This window comes from Pinus tabuliformis, chromosome 6 (genome assembly GCF_031772625.1).
Source record: "Pinus tabuliformis cultivar Carrire ecotype Pingquan chromosome 6, CPIR1, whole genome shotgun sequence".
Lineage (NCBI taxonomy): Eukaryota > Viridiplantae > Streptophyta > Pinopsida > Pinales > Pinaceae > Pinus > Pinus tabuliformis.
The window spans coordinates 538,532,274-538,540,237 of NC_142292.1; the positions used below are offsets into that span (position 1 = coordinate 538,532,274).

A 7,964-nucleotide genomic window follows, 5' to 3' on the forward strand; every position below is an offset into this window, starting at 1 on the left:
CCATCTGTTCCCACGTGTAGATATATTTGAAATTTGGTTTAAGAGGGCTTCATCCATGCCATCTGAATTCCTCCATTCACCATGCATTCAAATTCCAAATTTGAGGGGTACCTCAGTTGGTTTGGTTTGGTTTGGTTTTCATTTGTAGGATTAGAACAAATTGTTATCATTAGAACAAGTCTTGTGCTAAGTACCTCCAAGCAACTTTTGAGAGGAGCGATGCAATGGAACTACATTGAAAACTCAAAAATTCACTTTCATGTACAACTTGCTCCCATGAAATCCCAAACTATCTCAACCAATATAATAGATTTTCTTCTTTTTCTGTAACTCCTCAGTCACTTGTCCTTTCTTAAAATAAGAACGATGTTCTCAAACCATAAATATATATCTCATGTCCTCCTCTGTAAGGTATCTTTGACGACCACCAACTCCATCTTCCCTAAATGTTAATGCGGCCATTTCTCGCTTCCATTACTGGATTGTTAAAATACAATCTTCCATAATATCCTTAACTGTAAATTAGGAAACCATTACAGGATGAATCTATACAATTCAATGTGATCTATCAGTAGGTTGGTCTTCAGTTGTTGGATTCCACCAAAGATCAAGCAGAAGAACATAACATGCAACAACCATGTTGAGACCAAGACTTGCAAATTTCAAGGACATTGTCATAACAATTACCTCAGGGAGTGTCTTGAAATCATTCACAACTTTATCCTGTGCTATTACAGACATAGTTCCATCCAACCTTCTATATTGTATGCATGATTTTTTAGTGGAACCTCAAGAAAATCCAACATAATCATCCATTGTGAGAAACTATGGCTTTCTCTGATGTCTCTATAATCTACTTCTTTAGATTTGGACTTTCATGTTGATTACTATTACCACTATCAGACATTTCAACTGAATCTTTATTGATATTATTGACATAAATTTTGCTAGAGGCACTTGTACGTAACTTTGGGAGGGCTTGGAGAGTTTCTATTGCAGCTTTTATCTTTGAAGAATTAAAGTCTAGATTATCATATTTCAAATCCAATTCAATGACCCCTTCTAAAATTATAGAGATATCATCGTTGACAGTATCATCAAAAGTGTAATGCTTTAAGGCAGTCAAAGAAAACATGAAATCATTGTTTAGATAGATTTTACAACCTTGAGCAGGGAAAATGTTATCATCTGACTAAGTAAGGTGAAATAATATGCACTGATTGCAAAATACATGACCGCAGATGGTGCCAATGGATTCTTCAGAAGCATCATTATAGAGGCCATAAAGAGCCAATGAACCTTCCAAACAATTTATAAAATCGATCTATTTTTTCCTGGGTATCTTTGTTACTTCTTCTGTAGAAAATCTCCAAGTAGAAATGGATAAGCGACTTTCAACAAAAGTAGGATGATCACATGCTTGATGAAGAAATAACAACATCAATAATATATTCACATCTATGTTATTTTTCATAGTTCCTGCAAAAACATAGACCTTGAATTGAGCTTCCACCAATAGAAAAAATTGAGCCTCTATGTATTGATGTTATCTACCACCCTGAAAAAAAAATACCTACAACTCTCTCTCAGCAAGACATATGATCCTTTTTGTGTTGATGTTATCTACCACCATGAAACAACAAATACCCACAACTCTCTCTCAATGAGATATTTATTTATAGAAACATCCAAAACAAGCGAGCCGGGTGGGTGAGAGCCGACTTGGGGTTTAACCAAAACCACCTATTGGCCCCAAACCTTGAATTGAGCTTGTGAATGAGCTTTAGGAAAGTGGTAAAAATCACGTTCTCCCGCAGAGAATTCAACCTTCTGCAAGGTAACTATTTTAGGAGGTAATGTAATAATAGGTGCCCCATCAATGGTAGTACCTTTTGTGCACCAGAGCATTACTATATTCATGACAACTTGGAGCTTCTAGTATCCTGAAATTGGATTTCTGAAAATGAAAGAATTATAAACAACAAATGGATCACATTTAAGAAACCTAAAGTAGATGAAAATATCATCAATATAATTTTGGATTGGTGTCCCAGAAAGACACCACCTTTGTTTAGCTCGTAAACCCTAACATGCTCTAGAAACTTGTCTCCTATGATTCTTAATGCTTCGAGCTTCATCTAGAATTGTCCTAAACAAACCCACTCTTGCAAGAGGGTGAGGAATAGGTTCACTTGAGGAGCCATTTTTTCCCTCTCTACTCTCTGTCTTCCTAACAATATCTAACATCTTATTTTTCTTTTTAATAATAAAAGAGTCAATTAGACCAGAATCATTAGGATTTCTTTCAAATTCTTCATAATCATCTCCAAGATCCTGTTTTGGAACCTCCATACCTACGATGGAATAAGTAGTCAGAAAAAATTCATGCTTTGCCATCTCATCAGGGTCCTTTGTCCTATTGCTTCCATCATAGACTAGGACAAACAGATTGGATTTTTCAGTAGCCTTGTCAGAGATTTTGTTAATTTTAGATGACAATGGTATGTTCTATGGTTTAGAGAAATTTACTTCAATTTTTATTATTAGCCCAATATCAATTAGAAATCACATAAACATTGATAGAAAATGTAGATAGAACATAAATAATAAGCATAAGACAAGCCAAGAGAAGGGGACACAATATTTGGTGGATGCCACGGAAAAACCCCAATGTGGGGAAAACCCTTTGATCAAATATTCTTATTATTCTTAAAAAGTTCAACAGAGAGAGAGAAAAGTAGAGCAGAGCAGAGTAGGGATGACAAGGATGGTACAGATTGACAGATGGTTTGGCAGGTGGATTTTTCCCTAGTTGAGAGGGAGTGTTAAAATTAGAAACTAGTGCCAAACTCCACCTTAGGCAACTCATATGATGGATATGATATTTTTGTTGGATTCCTCTTTCTATAAAATTTGAAAGAGCTTCCTTATACCCAGTGAAGTTCCTTGAGGCACCATTATCAATCAACCGATTATGCAAGGCATCCAGAGGAGAGGTAGTAGAGAGGGCAGATATAAGATACAATTATCTTTTCTTGTTATCTACAACATTAGATTCATTATACCTAGAGTTTCTTGATATTTTGGGAGGCCAACCATTTCCATATTGAGTAGTGGGAGAATTCCTTTTTCCTTTGTTTTTGAACCTGCCATTCCTTTGATTGTTGTTTCCCCTGAAATTGTTGCAATTATTGTCGTTATCATCATCCCAAGGTGTATCCCTTTTATTAGGAAACTCCCTAGCATAGTGGCCAAACCTGTTACAATTGAAACATCTTCCCTTCCATCTTTGAATCCCTCTCTTCCTTGACCTTGCTTCTTTGAACCTGCATTTTTCTTCTTTTTAGCATGAGTGGAGAAAGCAGTAGGATCATTCCTATTTGAAGGCACACCTCTCTCCATCATCCTTGTCTCTTCTTGAATACATCTAGTCAACAATTCATCAAAACCCGGAATTCAGTGATTGTTGAGGATAGTAGATTTGAGGACATCCCATTCATGAGGGAGACCTCCAAGGGAAATGAGAGTGAGATCCTTGCTAGCAATAACTTCTCCAATAGATAAAAGATCATTTTTGATTTTGGTAATCTTCATGAATCATGATTGGATATATTCTCCTCTTCTCTTCTTTATTTCCTCAACTTGTTCTTGAGAAAGAGGAATTGAGTTGCATTGCTAGATTTAAACATGCTAACCAACTTGTCATACGTCTCCTTAGATGTGCCCAAACCAGAGATATAAGGAAATAAATCCTTGTGAATAGAATCCCTGATGATGTTCTTAGATTTGACCTCACCTTTCTTGTACTTTGTCTTAGCGACAACCGGTGCATTTGAATGAGGTTCAACAATATTTCCCTGTACATAGTCCGTAACATCATGTTCTTCCAGAATCAAGTCAAGGGACGTCTTCCATGCATGATAATTAGACTTATCATTATGCTTGTCATTAGATTTGAAGTAAGATGAGGAGGCCATTGAATCTTGTCCTTGTCCAAAAAATCTTAGTAATTTCTTTTCTCACTCTTGGTTGTGCTTTGTCTTCACCTAAGCTATGATTCCATGTTAATTTTAGATAATAATGGTATGTTCTATGCTTTAGAGAAATTTTCTTCAATTTTTCTTATTATCCAAATATTAATTAACAATCACATAAACATTGATAGTAAATGCAGATAGAACATAAACAATAGGCATAATACAAGCCAAGACAAGAGGACACAATATTTGGCAGATGCCAAGGAAAAACCGAATGTGGGAAAACCCTTTGATCAAATCTTCTTATTATGCTTCAAAAGTTTAGTAGAGAGAGAGAGTACATGATACAAAATTTACTTGCCCAATCACTGTCAAAATAGTCTAGTCAAATAACAGTCAACCGGATGCCCTAACTAGAAATTCAATGCTGGTCAAACCAATAAAAAAAATCCTCCAAATTAGCTCGATCAAACCTAGTCAACCTAGCCTCCAAAGATAGTCTGAATCAGCTCAAAAAAGTCCTGAAATTTTCAGCTAAACATGGTCAACATAGAGTCAACGCTGCGGTCGAAGGTCTTGTGGCCAACGTAAGTCAACCTTCTCCAAAATGCTTGGTTTTCATGCCAGGCGATGCGGTGTCAAGAGATCAGATTTACTACCTGAAAAATGTAGTCAAAGGAGATGATTTGACCCTCAGTCAATGTTGGTCAATGCTGCTACAAATAAACCAAACAATTTTGCAATTCAACCTATAATTTTTAGTTAACTCAAGTCAACGTGAGAAGAATAAGATCTGCTTCGTTGCTTTATGCACCAATGAGGAGAGGAGAGAGAAAGATGTGTTTAGTGATGGTGTCCAAATGAGGAAAACGTCTCTCCTATTTATACACAACATTGAGGGTGAAGAGACACATCTCTTGGCTTGATGAGCCTACATTTGACTGGAGCCGACCTTGACAATTTGTCCAGAGAAGAAATAAATTCATAATTCCATTTCTGCTTGTCAGAATGAGATGATATTTAGATCAATCTCATACCTCTCGGAAAGAGGATTCCAATAAAAATATCATCTCCATCATATGAGCTGTCCAAGGTGGAGTTTTGACCTAGTTTCCAATTTTAACAAATTTCTTGTGCCCATTGCTTATGAACACTTGTGGGACACACAACCAAAGTACTGGTGGAAGGCCGACCTTTCTTCATAGAAAATGTGTTTTCTTTCCCCTTAATGTATCCCTCTACAAAAATATCATTTGCATCATTATTTGATGTATCTATTTGCAAACATGTTGATATTACATCGTCTTTATCTAGATTTACAAAAGATGTTTCAACCTTTTCTTGATTTGAATCTTTCTGAAGAGATCCATTAGGAGGCTTCTCCTTCAAAATTAAAGAAATCAGTGAGAGAGTCTGTGACATATGTGAAATTTCAGAAAAGCACCAAAACGTTTTGTTTCCATAGTGACATATGTGAAATTTCAAAAGATAATAATTTGTGCCACCAATATAATTTTTAGGTAAAGGTATTGAGTTAAACAATACTGAACTGCCCACTTTAGAACTCAATTTAAAAGTTTCCCTATATTTATTTTTGATAGAAGAATGTGAACTTGAATATTCAGCTATTACTGATTGGATTTCCACACCATCATCTTCCAAATTAGTATCCATTTTGTCAAGACCACAATCCTCTGTTTTAGTAATTTGTCTTCCAAGAGTCCACATGATAGGCTTTTTTTCCTTTTGTTCCTTTTCTTTGGCATTGAAATGACATCCCTATGAAGCATTGATTGCTAACCCCCACTTCAGCTGACTTTGGTGCCAATGAAGATACAATAATTCTATCCTTATTTATGTGCCCTGAAGAAGATGCTTTAATACTTTAAGTTAAATCCTTCAGAATTAATTTTTCATTTGTTTCTCTGAATGATTCCTGCCAACAACATACATAAACATCAAAACAATGAGAATGACAATCCTCTATTTGAATTTCAGAATTCAAACATCCACATTCCTTCTCCACCCTATCAAACTCACACTCATCTCTCTCCAGTTTTTGTAATATTTCATCTTTTAATTCCAATTGCCACTCATATGGATATTGTATCTGAAAAGTTTCATGAGACTTTGAATTTATTGGTGCAAAAGGATTAGTATCCATATACTGAGATTTCAATGGAGCTCTTGCATTAAGAATCTAAGAAACACAAATTGGCAAAGTACCCTATTCCAGTAAGCTGATTTCTACATGTTTAGAAGTGCTTGGAATATTATTGCACAAATTTTCACAATCATTCAACTTAAAATATCCACCTCTGAAGGAATATGTGTGTTCATCTACACATTGTACAAAAATTATAAAATCATATTGGTGAAGAAGATATTAACATTTCATATTTTTGGTTTTCAAACTAGGAGTCATGCGACATCCTTGATCATCATATTAAATGTAATGTATTGATAAACAAGAAGTAGGACAAATCCCATATGTTAATTGGAATAACTGTAGCCAAGGAGAAACACATTTTATGGACTTGAAATGGAATCCAGAATATGAGTAGGGAAGGCCAACTCAAATTGAAAAGGACTAACAAGTATGAAAATTGCACTACTAGGAAATAAGTGGTGATATTGGCATAGCCCCAATGGTAGGTTCAAGTGATCTTGCAGTTAGAAGAAAGTTCTTTCAAAGTTTTGAGGTTAGGGTTAAGCACCATAATCAGTGCCAAGGGTTTACCCCATTACCATCCAGGGATCACATCAAATTACTCATGGTGTTCTGTGATGTTTTCCTTGGGAAGAAAAAAAAAAGAAAAAAAAGTGTTGATATTGGCTAGTCTAATCCAGAAATGGTTGAAATTGAAGAAACAATATTGATGGGATCAATCTAATAAGATTTAACAATAACTAGCCCTGTAGGCTATGTCAAGTGGTTGTGTATTTTGAGGCTTGAGCTTCATGTGGGAGGTCTTGAGGTCAATCCCAAGGGGTGGTTGCCTATAGTGTGTGCTTCACTCAACACCCTTACTAGGTTAGACACCGTAATCAGAGGCCAACAGGTTTCCACTAGGTAACATCCACAAAATGTGGGGAACAATACTAGTGCTTCCCCATGACGTTTTTGTTATCACAAAAAATGATCATCTATCCATATTTTACTAGATGGATCGAAGTACACCATGTAGGGCCAGTTTTACCATAGTAAAATTTCTTTCACTATGAGATATTACTTAATAAACCACATTTGATAATTCATTTATAATTAAACCCATGAAGAATAATTAAATAAATCATTGTTTATTTAATTATATTCTAGCAATAATTAATTAAGCCATTGTTTAATTAATATTCTTTGTCACATTTGACCCAGTTCTGAGAAATAAATTGATAAACCATTAATTATCTTATTTTTCTCTAGGAATAATTAATTAATCACTAATTAGTTATTACTCCTTGTCAAGTTTGACTAAATCCCTTAGGAATAATTAAATAAATAAGTGTTTGTTTATTATTCCTTAACCATATTTCTTGAGATGATAAATAAATCATTTGTTTATTTATTATTTCTAAATAAAAGTTTAAATACTTTTTCCCTTGAAACTAAATATAATAAAATATTCCAAATGGTTAATTCTAGAATGGGGTTAATAATATTTTATTATTGCTCATTATTTGAGGATAACCTAATATTTTGTTATAATAGAAGGGTTTTACATTCATTCTTCACTTCCGATCATTTTTATTGTTACAGTCACTATTGTAACTTTGATTATATCATTGTTGCACACCATTTTTCTTTTCCATTTGAGTTCTCATTGAGCTCAAACATTTTGTTTGTTGGGTTTTACACATTATACAGGAGAGAGACTCTACAAAACCTGAAGACATTGAGCATAGCCAAGAACCCATCCCATAGAAGGACAATGGTAACATTATTTGTTCCTTTCACAGGTTTTGTTTAATAAAATATATTCTATATATATA

The 7,964-nt window shown here is 34.6% G+C and overlaps 1 pseudogene; it reads right to left on the reverse strand.

Annotated features, from left to right (window-relative positions):
- Nucleotides 1-372: 372 nt before the first annotated feature.
- LOC149259656 (helicase-like transcription factor CHR28) lies at nucleotides 373-3,977 on the reverse strand (annotated as a pseudogene).
- Nucleotides 3,978-7,964: the final 3,987 nt, after the last annotated feature.